Source organism: Papio anubis, chromosome 3 (assembly GCF_008728515.1).
Source record: "Papio anubis isolate 15944 chromosome 3, Panubis1.0, whole genome shotgun sequence".
Lineage (NCBI taxonomy): Eukaryota > Metazoa > Chordata > Mammalia > Primates > Cercopithecidae > Papio > Papio anubis.
In genome coordinates this window covers 87,336,368-87,346,993 of record NC_044978.1, presented here as the reverse complement: position 1 = coordinate 87,346,993, position 10,626 = coordinate 87,336,368, and the positions used below count along the sequence as shown (strand labels likewise).

General features: G+C 36.4%; 1 pseudogene across 1 annotated transcript; it reads right to left on the bottom strand.

Moving 5' to 3' along the window:
• Nucleotides 1–7,365: 7,365 nt before the first annotated feature.
• Nucleotides 7,366–10,411, bottom strand: LOC101024424 (annotated as a pseudogene). The gene has a single exon (XR_004182748.1). The product of XR_004182748.1 is annotated as a 60S ribosomal protein L7-like 1 pseudogene (transcript).
• Nucleotides 10,412–10,626: the final 215 nt, after the last annotated feature.

Here is a 10,626-nt window from a genome sequence, read left to right as displayed (position 1 = left end):
TAAGTGAGTTACATTTGTATGTTACTCTTACATTGCATAAATTCTGTTTTATTTGATGTATACCAAAACCCTCTGAGATAGGCATGAATTAACATCTATATTTTAATATGTGTTCATTATAATACATTTTTAAATAACTCAGAAATCTACATAAAAGCAAATCACCAGTTAGACAGATATCATGTTATCATCTAGTCAGATATTATGCAAATGTTTGACCATACATTTTTAATAAAGTGAAGCCAAATGCATATAATTAATTGTATGTGTACTTTTACTTACCAATATATTTTTTCAATATTAATATTCTATTCCACCATCGGAATGCTTATTATCCTAAAAATGTAATCACAAACATTTGTATACATACATCTTTATTAGCTCATCTACTTATCGTTTCTTTAGGCTATGACAAAATTGTACGGTCAAATGACATGTTTACAATTGTGATGTACATTGCCAGATTGTTCTGTAAAAAGACATGAGTCAAAAGTCCTAATAATGTTTGCTATCTTTCCTTATTCCATTTCTAATACTAGAAATTATTAATCATTTTAATACTTGGCAATTGTTAGAAGATAATAATACTTATTTTTTACTGTGAATTTTTACTATTAGTAATTCTGAATATTATTTCTTTTTCATAGGCAATTTATGCTTACTTTTAAAATTAATTTCCTAATATTCCCAAATTTCTTTAGCTTTTTCATTTCTATAAATTCATTTGGTTTTATTGTTTACTTTAGTTCTGTGTATTTTAAGAATAATAAAATATTTGCTTTTTGCATATCACAGATTTCATCTTTGACTTACATAAAAGAAAGTAAGGTTTAAAGAGGTTAATTGACATGTCTAACATATATGCTGCAAAATCATGACTCTATGCTAGGTGTTCTGATGCATGTTTTGTTTTTAATTAACCTTCATCATCACCTTTCTTATAATGAGGCAACTAGAAATATGGTAAATAGATGAGAAAATCATTGCACTTTAAGTATGTCTTCCTTTGAAAATATTCTGAGTGTATTTATTCAAGTAGAAGTTATTCTACTCCATAGGAAACTAATCTTTCTTGCTTTTTCCTGAAGACCTGATATAATTCCTGGCACATAGTAGGTACTTTACAAATATTTGTGAATGAGGGAATGAACGTACTGTATCCTGTGGTGACAGAAAAATGAGACACAATCTCTGAATTAAAATAACTCTCAATCTTGTGGAGGTGAGAAGACAGACAAAATAGCACAAAATAGAAATAGGCATAGGAGGCATCTGATGCCTAAGTAAATGTTAGAAACAAAGACTCCTTAATCCCCTTCCTCAAATAAATTAGCTAGGAGCACATTATCTTATAATGTGACTTATTTCTTCTTTTTTTTTAGTGAGAAGTCATGAGGGAATGGAAACCATACTGGTATTGAGACTTTAGATTCAGATATGCTTGGGCTTATGATCAGCTTTACCACATTACCATGTTCTATCTAAATAATCCTGGATGAAGTAGTCTCTGTGAACCTGAATTTCTTTACTTGCAAGTGTAATTAAAATGTCTAAATCCTCGACAATTGGGGGGTCTAACTGCCAGTATATACAAAGTGCTTAGCTCTTACAAGGTACTATAGAAGCATTGGTTCTTTCCAATGTTACTCAGATAGACTATCTTATAAGCTATACAGTATTAAAGATTACTTGACATTTTATGCCCATGATCATAGCCTTTTGAAATCTATTAATAGTTTATTATCCAAATTTAATCTTCATAATTAGCAGAGCTTTGGACAATCAGCAGCATACTTTTACCATGACACTGTTTACCCCTGTCTTAAACAGAACAATTTAGAGGAAGAAACTATGTACTAAGAGTTTAAATTATTTATTATTTATTTATTATTATTATTATTATTTTTTGAGAGGGAGTTTTGCTCTTATTGCCCAGGCTGGAGTGCAATGGCGTGGTCTTGGCTCACTGCAACCTCCACCTCCTGGGTTCAAGCGATTCTCCTCCCTCAGCCTCCCGAGTAGCTGGGATTACAGGCATGCACCACCACACCCAGCTAATTTTGTATTTTTTGTAGAGACAGGGTTTCTCCATGTTGGTCAGGCTGGTCTGGAACTCCCGACTTCAGGTGATCCGCCCACCTGAATTAAAATAGGTGCTGGGTTTACAAGTGTGAGCCACCGCGCCTGGCCAAGAGTTTAAATTCTTAAAAGCATATATATATGACATAAACTTTTAAGTTTCCCAGAACATAGAAAACACCAAATAATAATATAAAATAACTGATATGCTGTTTATTTAAGAAAAATTATATGTAAATGTTGAAGAGATGACTTCTAATAACGATTATATGGTGTTACATTGCCTGTTCTTAGACCATAATTTTATTTTCCAAGTGGGTGTTAGACACATATTATTGATCAGGGCATGCTATTCAGAATAAGTAATGATTGGCAATTCACTGAAGCTTGTGTGTGTGTTGAAATTTTATGCACTTCCCTGCTGTGGGAGTGTGACAAGGATAGCCCTTGGGAGCCAGTGTTCACATTCTCCAAGATGTAATTCTTCTCACACATGAGGAACTACCCTCCCTCCCACTTTGGTACTGGATAATGACCAAATCTTTTCTAATTTCTGTCAATTTTCCAGGAAACTTTGGACTAACCTGATTTACGTTATGTTCAATTACTTGTGATTCATGTTGCTATATTGAGAAAAGGAAGTTTATCATCTTTACTTTAGAGAGTGCATTGAGTGTTCCTAAAATTACTAAATAGCTTACTAATTTTGTGGTAGAAGAAATAAAGATAATGCTTTAAAAAAGCATGTAACTCATTATCTTCAACTGAGCTGATCTTATCAAATTTTCTGTATTCAAATTTTCTCAAGCTTCACAAGCCTTAATTTTTTAATTATTTGCTTCTTTACTAAAGGAAAGTTGTTCTGGATTTCTTTCTCTACTATGACATGGTTAAAAGAGTTACAATGGGATCTAGCACCTACGAAATATTTTAAAAATTGTGTGTGTTAAAAGCATGATATGCTGTCTTCATACTTTGAAATATTATTCTTCAGGAAATTTCATTTTTTGGTTTAAACAAACTTCATTGACAATAACCTTAATACCTCAGATTTGTGATGATTATGCTGCTGTTTAGGAAGGAAGAAAAGATTATGAAATGCTCCTTCAAAAAAAAGCTTAAAAATTTATTATGACCCTTTTATTTGAAGTCAGTAAAATGCATTCCTTTAATGACATAAAAAAACTCAATTATTGAAGCAAATGACCACCTTTGTTCTTTTCTGTTAAAGAGAAAGTATCAGAGATAAAAGTAGAAGGAAATGTTTTTTCTTCCTCTATCACCAACAAACACAGTACAGAAGTTACAAACAAGTAATAAATCATAATGCAGTCAATCAGGGCAGCACAGGGACCATGTGTCACATGTAAATGTTTTTTCTCTGTTAGTAAAATAAAAATCTTGTACAGTTTTCTCTGTAATGTAAGAATTAGCTTTCCCTCCTTCTATTTGTCTTTCCTACATTTGAGTTAGTTGTGGGGTTTTTTTTGTTTTGTTTTGTTTTTGTTTTTTGTTTTTTAGCTAAAAGAGGTAGGTAAGGTAGGTAGATATGGAAAAGCTCCAGATAGAAATTCATAGTTGTTGTCTTGTCCTGGGTACTACCCAGAGGAAGTGGAACAATGGGACTTTTGAAAACTTTGCAATGTAAAAACTAACAAAAATCAAGCACAAAGAGAAATATAACAAAAATTGAGAATGGAGTCTCAAGTGGTCTACCATGTATGAAATTTAAGTTCCATGTGTGAAATAAAGAGTGGGAGAAAGGGAGTCAGAAAAGTTTATTTGTAGAAACAATGAACAGCTGAAAATTTTCCAAATTTTGTTAAAACTATAAGCCCACAGATCCAAGAAGTAGAATAAATATCAAGAACAAACAGAACAAATAGCATACCAGAATATAATGTAATCAAATTTATCACAACGTCTTTATCACTTTACCTTTTAGTGATAAAAAGAAAATAATAAAAGCATTTAGAGGAAAAAAAGTACATTACACAGAAAATAACAATCATAGACTTCACATCATAAAACATGCAAGCCAGAAGACATAATACTATCATTCAAGCACTGAAATATACTGTTAACCTAAAATTCTATTTCCTGAAGTTCTTACAAAGTCTAATATAGTCTTACCATTAATCCAGAAATTGTATTCGTAGATTTTTTGTTTGTTTGTTTATTTGTTTTCTTTTCTTATAGACAGAGTCTCGCTCTTGGCCCAGGCTGGAGCGCAGAGGTGCAATCTCGTTTCGCTGCAACTTCTGCCTCCCGTATTCAAGCGATTCTCGTGCCTCAGCCTCCCAAGTAGCGGGGATTACAGGCGTGTGCCATGTAATCCAGCTAATATTTGTATTTTTAGTAGAGATGGGGTTTCACCATGTTGGCCAGGATGGTCTTGAACTCCTGACCTCAAGTAATCCCCCCACCTCGGCCTCCCAAAATACTCGTAGGTTTTTTGTTGTTGAAAATTTATCTCCACATAAAAATCTACTCACAAATGTTTATAGCAGCTTTGTTTAGTTTCCCAAACCTGGTAGTCACTGAGATATTTTTCAATAAATGAAGCAATCAACAAACTGTGGTGTATTCATAGAATGGAATATTATTCAGTGATTAAAAAACAGAAATGCATTATCAAGCCATGAAAAAACATGGAGGAACCTTAAATGCATGTTGCTAAATGACATAAAATCAATCTGAAAAGGCTACACACTATATCACTCCATCTATATATCTAATATTCCCAAAAAGGCAAAACTATAGGAACAGTACAAAGATATATGGGTGTCGGGGCAGTAGTGGTGGTCTAGGGATGAGTATTAAAGAATCCCAGGGAATGTTTAGAGTGGTAAAATTAATCTGTATGATACGGTGGTGATAGATAAATAATATGCATTTGTTAAACGATGTAGAACTGTACAACACAAAGAGCAAACCTTAATATTAACTATTGGCTTTAGTTAGTGATAATATATCAATATTGGTTTATTAATTGTAATAAATGTGCCTCACTAACGTAAGATATTAACATTAGGACAAACTATGTATGTTTGGGGTAAGAGTGTATGTGGTAACTGAACAGTCTGTTTTTAAATTAAATAATTAAAAAAATAAATAAGAGTGAAAGTTTTAGGTTCACTGTGCTAATACAAAGGTAAGGATTATGACTTCCTTTAGAATTTAGTAAAACTTTTTCATAAATCCACTTGAGTGTTACTTCTTATATATATTTTGATTATAGATAGAAGATCTTTGACAATCATTGATCTATTAAAATTTTCTGTTACAAATAGAAATTTTTGGTAATCTACACTTCTCCTAAAAACATACAAAAAACCTCCCGCTCTTTGAAAGCCCACCATGAAGAAAATGAGTCAAGCCACAGACAAAGAGAAAATATTTATAATATGTACATTTTATATTAAATAACTTATTTCTGGAATATATAAAAAAGTACAAACAACCCAGATTTTTAGAAAACGGATGAAAATTTAAACAAATACTTTTAAAAAATACACAAGAGGCCAAAAAGCATGAAAAAGCACTAACATCATTACTCACATAAATTAAAATTAAAGCCAAAAGTGAGAGGCCATGGTATGCCCATTAGAACAGCTAAAATTAAACTTGACAATAACAAGGTTTGATGAAGATGTTCAACAATTCTACTATTCATACATTTTATATGGTAATATAAAATGACACAGTCTCTAGATACAGTTGGCAGTTTCTTGCAAGTCACCATGCAACTCCACAATTCTACTCCTAGGTTCTTCCCAATAGCAATTACAGCATACGTCCATACGAAGGTTTTACATTAGTATTTGTGCTACCTTATTCATCATAGTCAAGTGCTGGAAGTGACTCAAATGTTCATCAACAAGTGAATAAATAAACCGTAATAGAATTTTAATCATCCATAACAAGGAGAAATTATTAACATATACAATAACATAGATAAATCTCAAAAATTGAATGCTAAGCCAGACACAAAAGAATACATATAGTTCAATTTACATGAAACTTACAGGGAGGCAAAACTATTTTTCATAATAAAGAACATATCAGTGGTTAGCTGAGTCTAGAAGAAGGGATTGATTGGCAAGGGACACATAAAATCTTTTAGGATGGTTTTGGTGAGAGTTACACAAGTGTATTCTCTGTTAAAACTTGTCAAACTTTGCCCTTAAACTGAGTTCATTTAATTGCATGCTAATTATGCCTCAATTCATTTAATTTGACATAGGCACTCAAACAGTATTATTTACATCTTAGATTGGTAATAAAAGGTTTAACAATAAATAGCAATATCATAATATGGGAAAACAAACACTTTAATACATTAATGCAGATTGTTGTATGGAGAACTATTTAGCAATATCTATCAAGTTAGCTCAGTCTTCATTTTATTCCAAGAACAGATATTGAAGTTTCAGATATACTTTGTATGAACTTTGTATATACAAGAATGAAATTTACAGTGATAGCTGTAAAATATATTTTAATCGAATAGGGATATTTTTTAAAAGTTAGGAATAGTCTTATGCTTATAAAGTAGTGGCTGGATGAAAACATAGAGCCAGCACATGAAGCTTCAGCTTTGAAATTTGGAGAATAAGGACACTCTAGCTATTAGAAAGTAAGATGATTTCTAAAGATATAGATGTAGATGTAGAGAATAAATGACCTATTATTGGGTCATCTTTTTTCACCTGAGTTCTGACTTTTCATAAAGAGTAACAGCTAACATGTATAGAGTGATTACTTAAGACAGGCACCACGCATTGATTTAAATGCATTTTTATCTCAACTTTCACAGCTCTACAAAATACTCACTATATTTTTTTTGTAACATCTTTTATTTGTATACAATTATAAATTACAAACTTGTTTTATCAGAATTTTTTTTTTTAATTTATTTTTAGTCAACTTACTCCCTTTTATTTAACAGCACTTTGCTCTGACAGAGTAAATTACAAACTCTTGTTTTGCTTAATCCTTTTAGCCATCATGTCAGGCACACAGGTTGGAGGGTATTAGCTCCCATTTTACGGACAGAGTGGAAACACTGTACTCATATTTAGTGTAAGACAGAGCTTGGATATAAGCCTTGGGATTCCATAGTCACAACTGCTTTTTTCCAAAACTTTGTAATACATCATTTTAAAGTAATCCGATTTCACAATGTTTTACAGTGTAAGAGTAACATCTACAGCATCTCTTCTTGGCAGGTTACCTCTGGAGAGAACCAATCTAGTTACCTCATACGCTGGTACTTTTTTTTTCTGAGACGGAGTTTTGCTTTTGTTGCCTAGGTTAGAGTGCAATGGACTGATCTTGGCTCACTGCAACCTCCATCTCCCTGGGTGCAAGCAATTCTCCTGCCTCAGCCTCCCAAGTAGCTGGGATTACAAGCATGTGCCACCTCACCCAGCCAATTTTGTATTTTTAGTAGAGACAGAGTTTCTCCATATTCGTCAGGCTGGTCTCAAACTCCTGATCTCGGGTGATCCGCCTGCTTCATCCTCCCAACGTACTGGGATTATAGGCGTGAGCCACCACGCCCAGCCTAAGCTGGCACGTTTTAAGGCAGTTACACCTCTAACTTGATTTCCCAGCTATGCTTGAGGGTCCCAGGAGCCAAAATTGCAGCCAAACTGATCTGAAAGGACCAGGGAACAGAATGGTCAAACATGTTTCCAAGTTCAACCTAGGCCTGGCACATCCTTGCCAATTGCTCAGATGGCAAGTGAGGGGCAACTAAGTGAAGGGAGTAGCAGGAACACCCACTTGGGGTGGACACTAATGAAAAACACAATCAGTATCAGATCCACTGTTTGCAGGATTAAAATCCCCAGATGCCCAGTTACTGGTCTACTATCTACTATGTCACTACCAGCAGTACAAAAGGCAATACTTCTGAAGACTAGAATACACAAGGAAAAAATTAAGCTGCCTGCCTGTCTGGGGCCTACCGAGCCAAACAGTGCTAATTTCATCCATGCCAAACAAAATTGTTCATTCCTTCCTGATTTGGGTTTGAAGAAAGTGTGCTGATCATCAGAGAAACCAGGTAATTCTATCCTGAAGCCCAGGGGAAGAAATGGTGGGGATTTCTGAGTTAGAGATGGTGCAGGGGGTAACACTATGCCACCATGAAGGGAAAAGTCTATCTTGGTAAACTTTGCTCTTCCATAGGACATGGAACCAGAGTAGCAAGATCAGGGCCTGCATGACCGATCCTGATTAAGAGCAGGACTTCCTCGCATAAAGTACACAAGGGCCGGGCGCGGTTGCTCACGCCTGTAACCCCAGCACTTTGGGAGGCCCAGGCTTGTGGATCACTTGAGGTCAGGAGACCAGCCTGGTCAACTGGTGCAACTCTGTCTCCCTTTCTACTAAAAATACAAAAATTAGCCGGCCATGGTGGCACATGCATACAATCCCAGCTGATCGAGGGGCTGAGGCAGAATCACTTGAACCCAGGAGGTGGAGGCTGCAATGAGCCAAGATCACGCCACGGCACTCCAGCCTGGGCAACAGAGTGAGACTGTCTCAAAACAGAGAAAAACAAAACCCATAAGGTGCACAGGTATCTGAGAAGGGTCTAAACACCCTAGAACTGCAAGCAAAATTTTGAGTGTAAACATGTTTTCCTGGCAAAGGGGTCCTCATTCTCAAATCCTGAGCTTTTAGGAAAAAGTACTAAGCCAGTTTCAGGTTAGGATACAAAAGACTCCAGATACACTTAGAGCCAGTCAAGTTTGAGAGCTCTCAAAGCCATCACTGAAAAGTTGGAACATAGACTCACAGCAGAGACAAGTGAACATTTATTTGTATGCCTTTCTTCCTATGTGTATTTCAAGTCTTTTTCAAAACAAGGCCCTAGGACTCTCCAGATTCAATTACGTCCTTGGGCTTGGTCAACTGCTAGGAGTCTTAGGGAGCCTTGTACAAATGCTAGAGTGACTCATTTACCAACATTAAACCCTAAGATAGACGCAACAAAGTAGGACTCCTTCCTCCATGGAATGTGCTGATTTCAGACGATGCAGTACCCAATGTAGAAAACACTGGAATTTTTCTTTGGAACTGGAGTGTGATGAGAGATGCTTGCCATGAACATAAGCTACTGTCTTTTCTTTTCTTTGAGATAGAGTTTTGCTTGTTGCCCAGGCTAGAGTGCAAGGGCGTGATCTCGGCTCACCGCAACCTCCGCCTGGCAAGTCTCCTGCCTCAGCCTCCCGAGTAGCCGGGACCACAGGCATATGCCACCATGCCCGGCTAATTTTTGTATTCTTACCAGAGACGGCATTTCTCCATGTTGGTCAGGCTGGTCTCGAACCCCCAACCTCAGGTGATCTGCCCGCTTCAGCCTCCCAAAGTGTTGGGATTACTGGCGCGAGCCATCACGCCCGGCCAGCTACTGTCTTTTCTTTGACCCTTCCTTTCCAGTTTTTGAAGATAAAGCAGGAAATAATCTTCTCTGAAGATACTTGATAAAAATTCCCCAAACAATTAAACACATGCTTCCACTTCATTGATAAAAATTTACCGCAGTTTGACACCTGGGTCTAGTTCAGCTGGCGGATGAGCTGATTGATGCGTTCACCCCGATAGCCAGGTGTGCCCATCTCCTTGAGGAAGCCCACTCTATTTTTGGTAGCATGTCGGGCCAGTGAGAGGTGGAAAGGGCGCAAGAACCATGAGATCTCCTGGAAATGCTTCCCTGGGAAGGCAATTTCATGAATGAGGTCTTCCAAGCAAATGACGCCAAACTTCCCCAGGTGCTCCTCAATCACTGTGTTGTCCGTCAGAGGGATGGTCTTATTCTTGACCTTGGCTTGTCCACGTTTCAAAATGAGTTCTCGGACAGACTTCAGATTTGGAAATCCCCAGGTCACATAAGGTTCCACTATACGCAGCATTTTTAGGTTCTGGGGGGTGACTTTTACAAAGACACCACTAAAAATTTTCTTTAGGCGAAGTCTTGCAATGGTTCTCTGCACCAATAAACTCACGCCATCAATCCTTTCCATGCGTACAACAAAGGCCAAGGAATGTTTGTCTGGCAATTCCAAGGCATGAGGTTTCACTTCTAGTCGTCTGAGACGCACCTTGTCACGTTTCTGCCGCCAGGAATCATGTAGGAATGATTCCAGTCGCTTAAACCTGAGCCCTTTTCCTTTCCTCTGCTCCTTCTTTGCCAAAAGTGCCTGCTTTGCCTGGGTGACTTGAGGGCTTGATAAGCCTTCCTCTTTTTCAGCAGATTTTCTGGAACCAAAGGGATTTTTCTTTGCTCTTGCTCCGCCATCTTTCTAGTGGTGCAGCTACTCACTCACTATATTTTTATACATACCTATTTTATGCATGAGAAGTAGAAGCTCAACTAAATTCTATAATAAGCCTAAGAAATCACACTTATATAAGTGGTAGAGCTGTCATTCAAAGCTAGGATGTTTAAGCCTAAAGCCACTGCCCCTAAGATGATGGCTCATTGCTATAATTTCTCATTTTAAATGATCAGATATGCCAATTTGAGAGGAG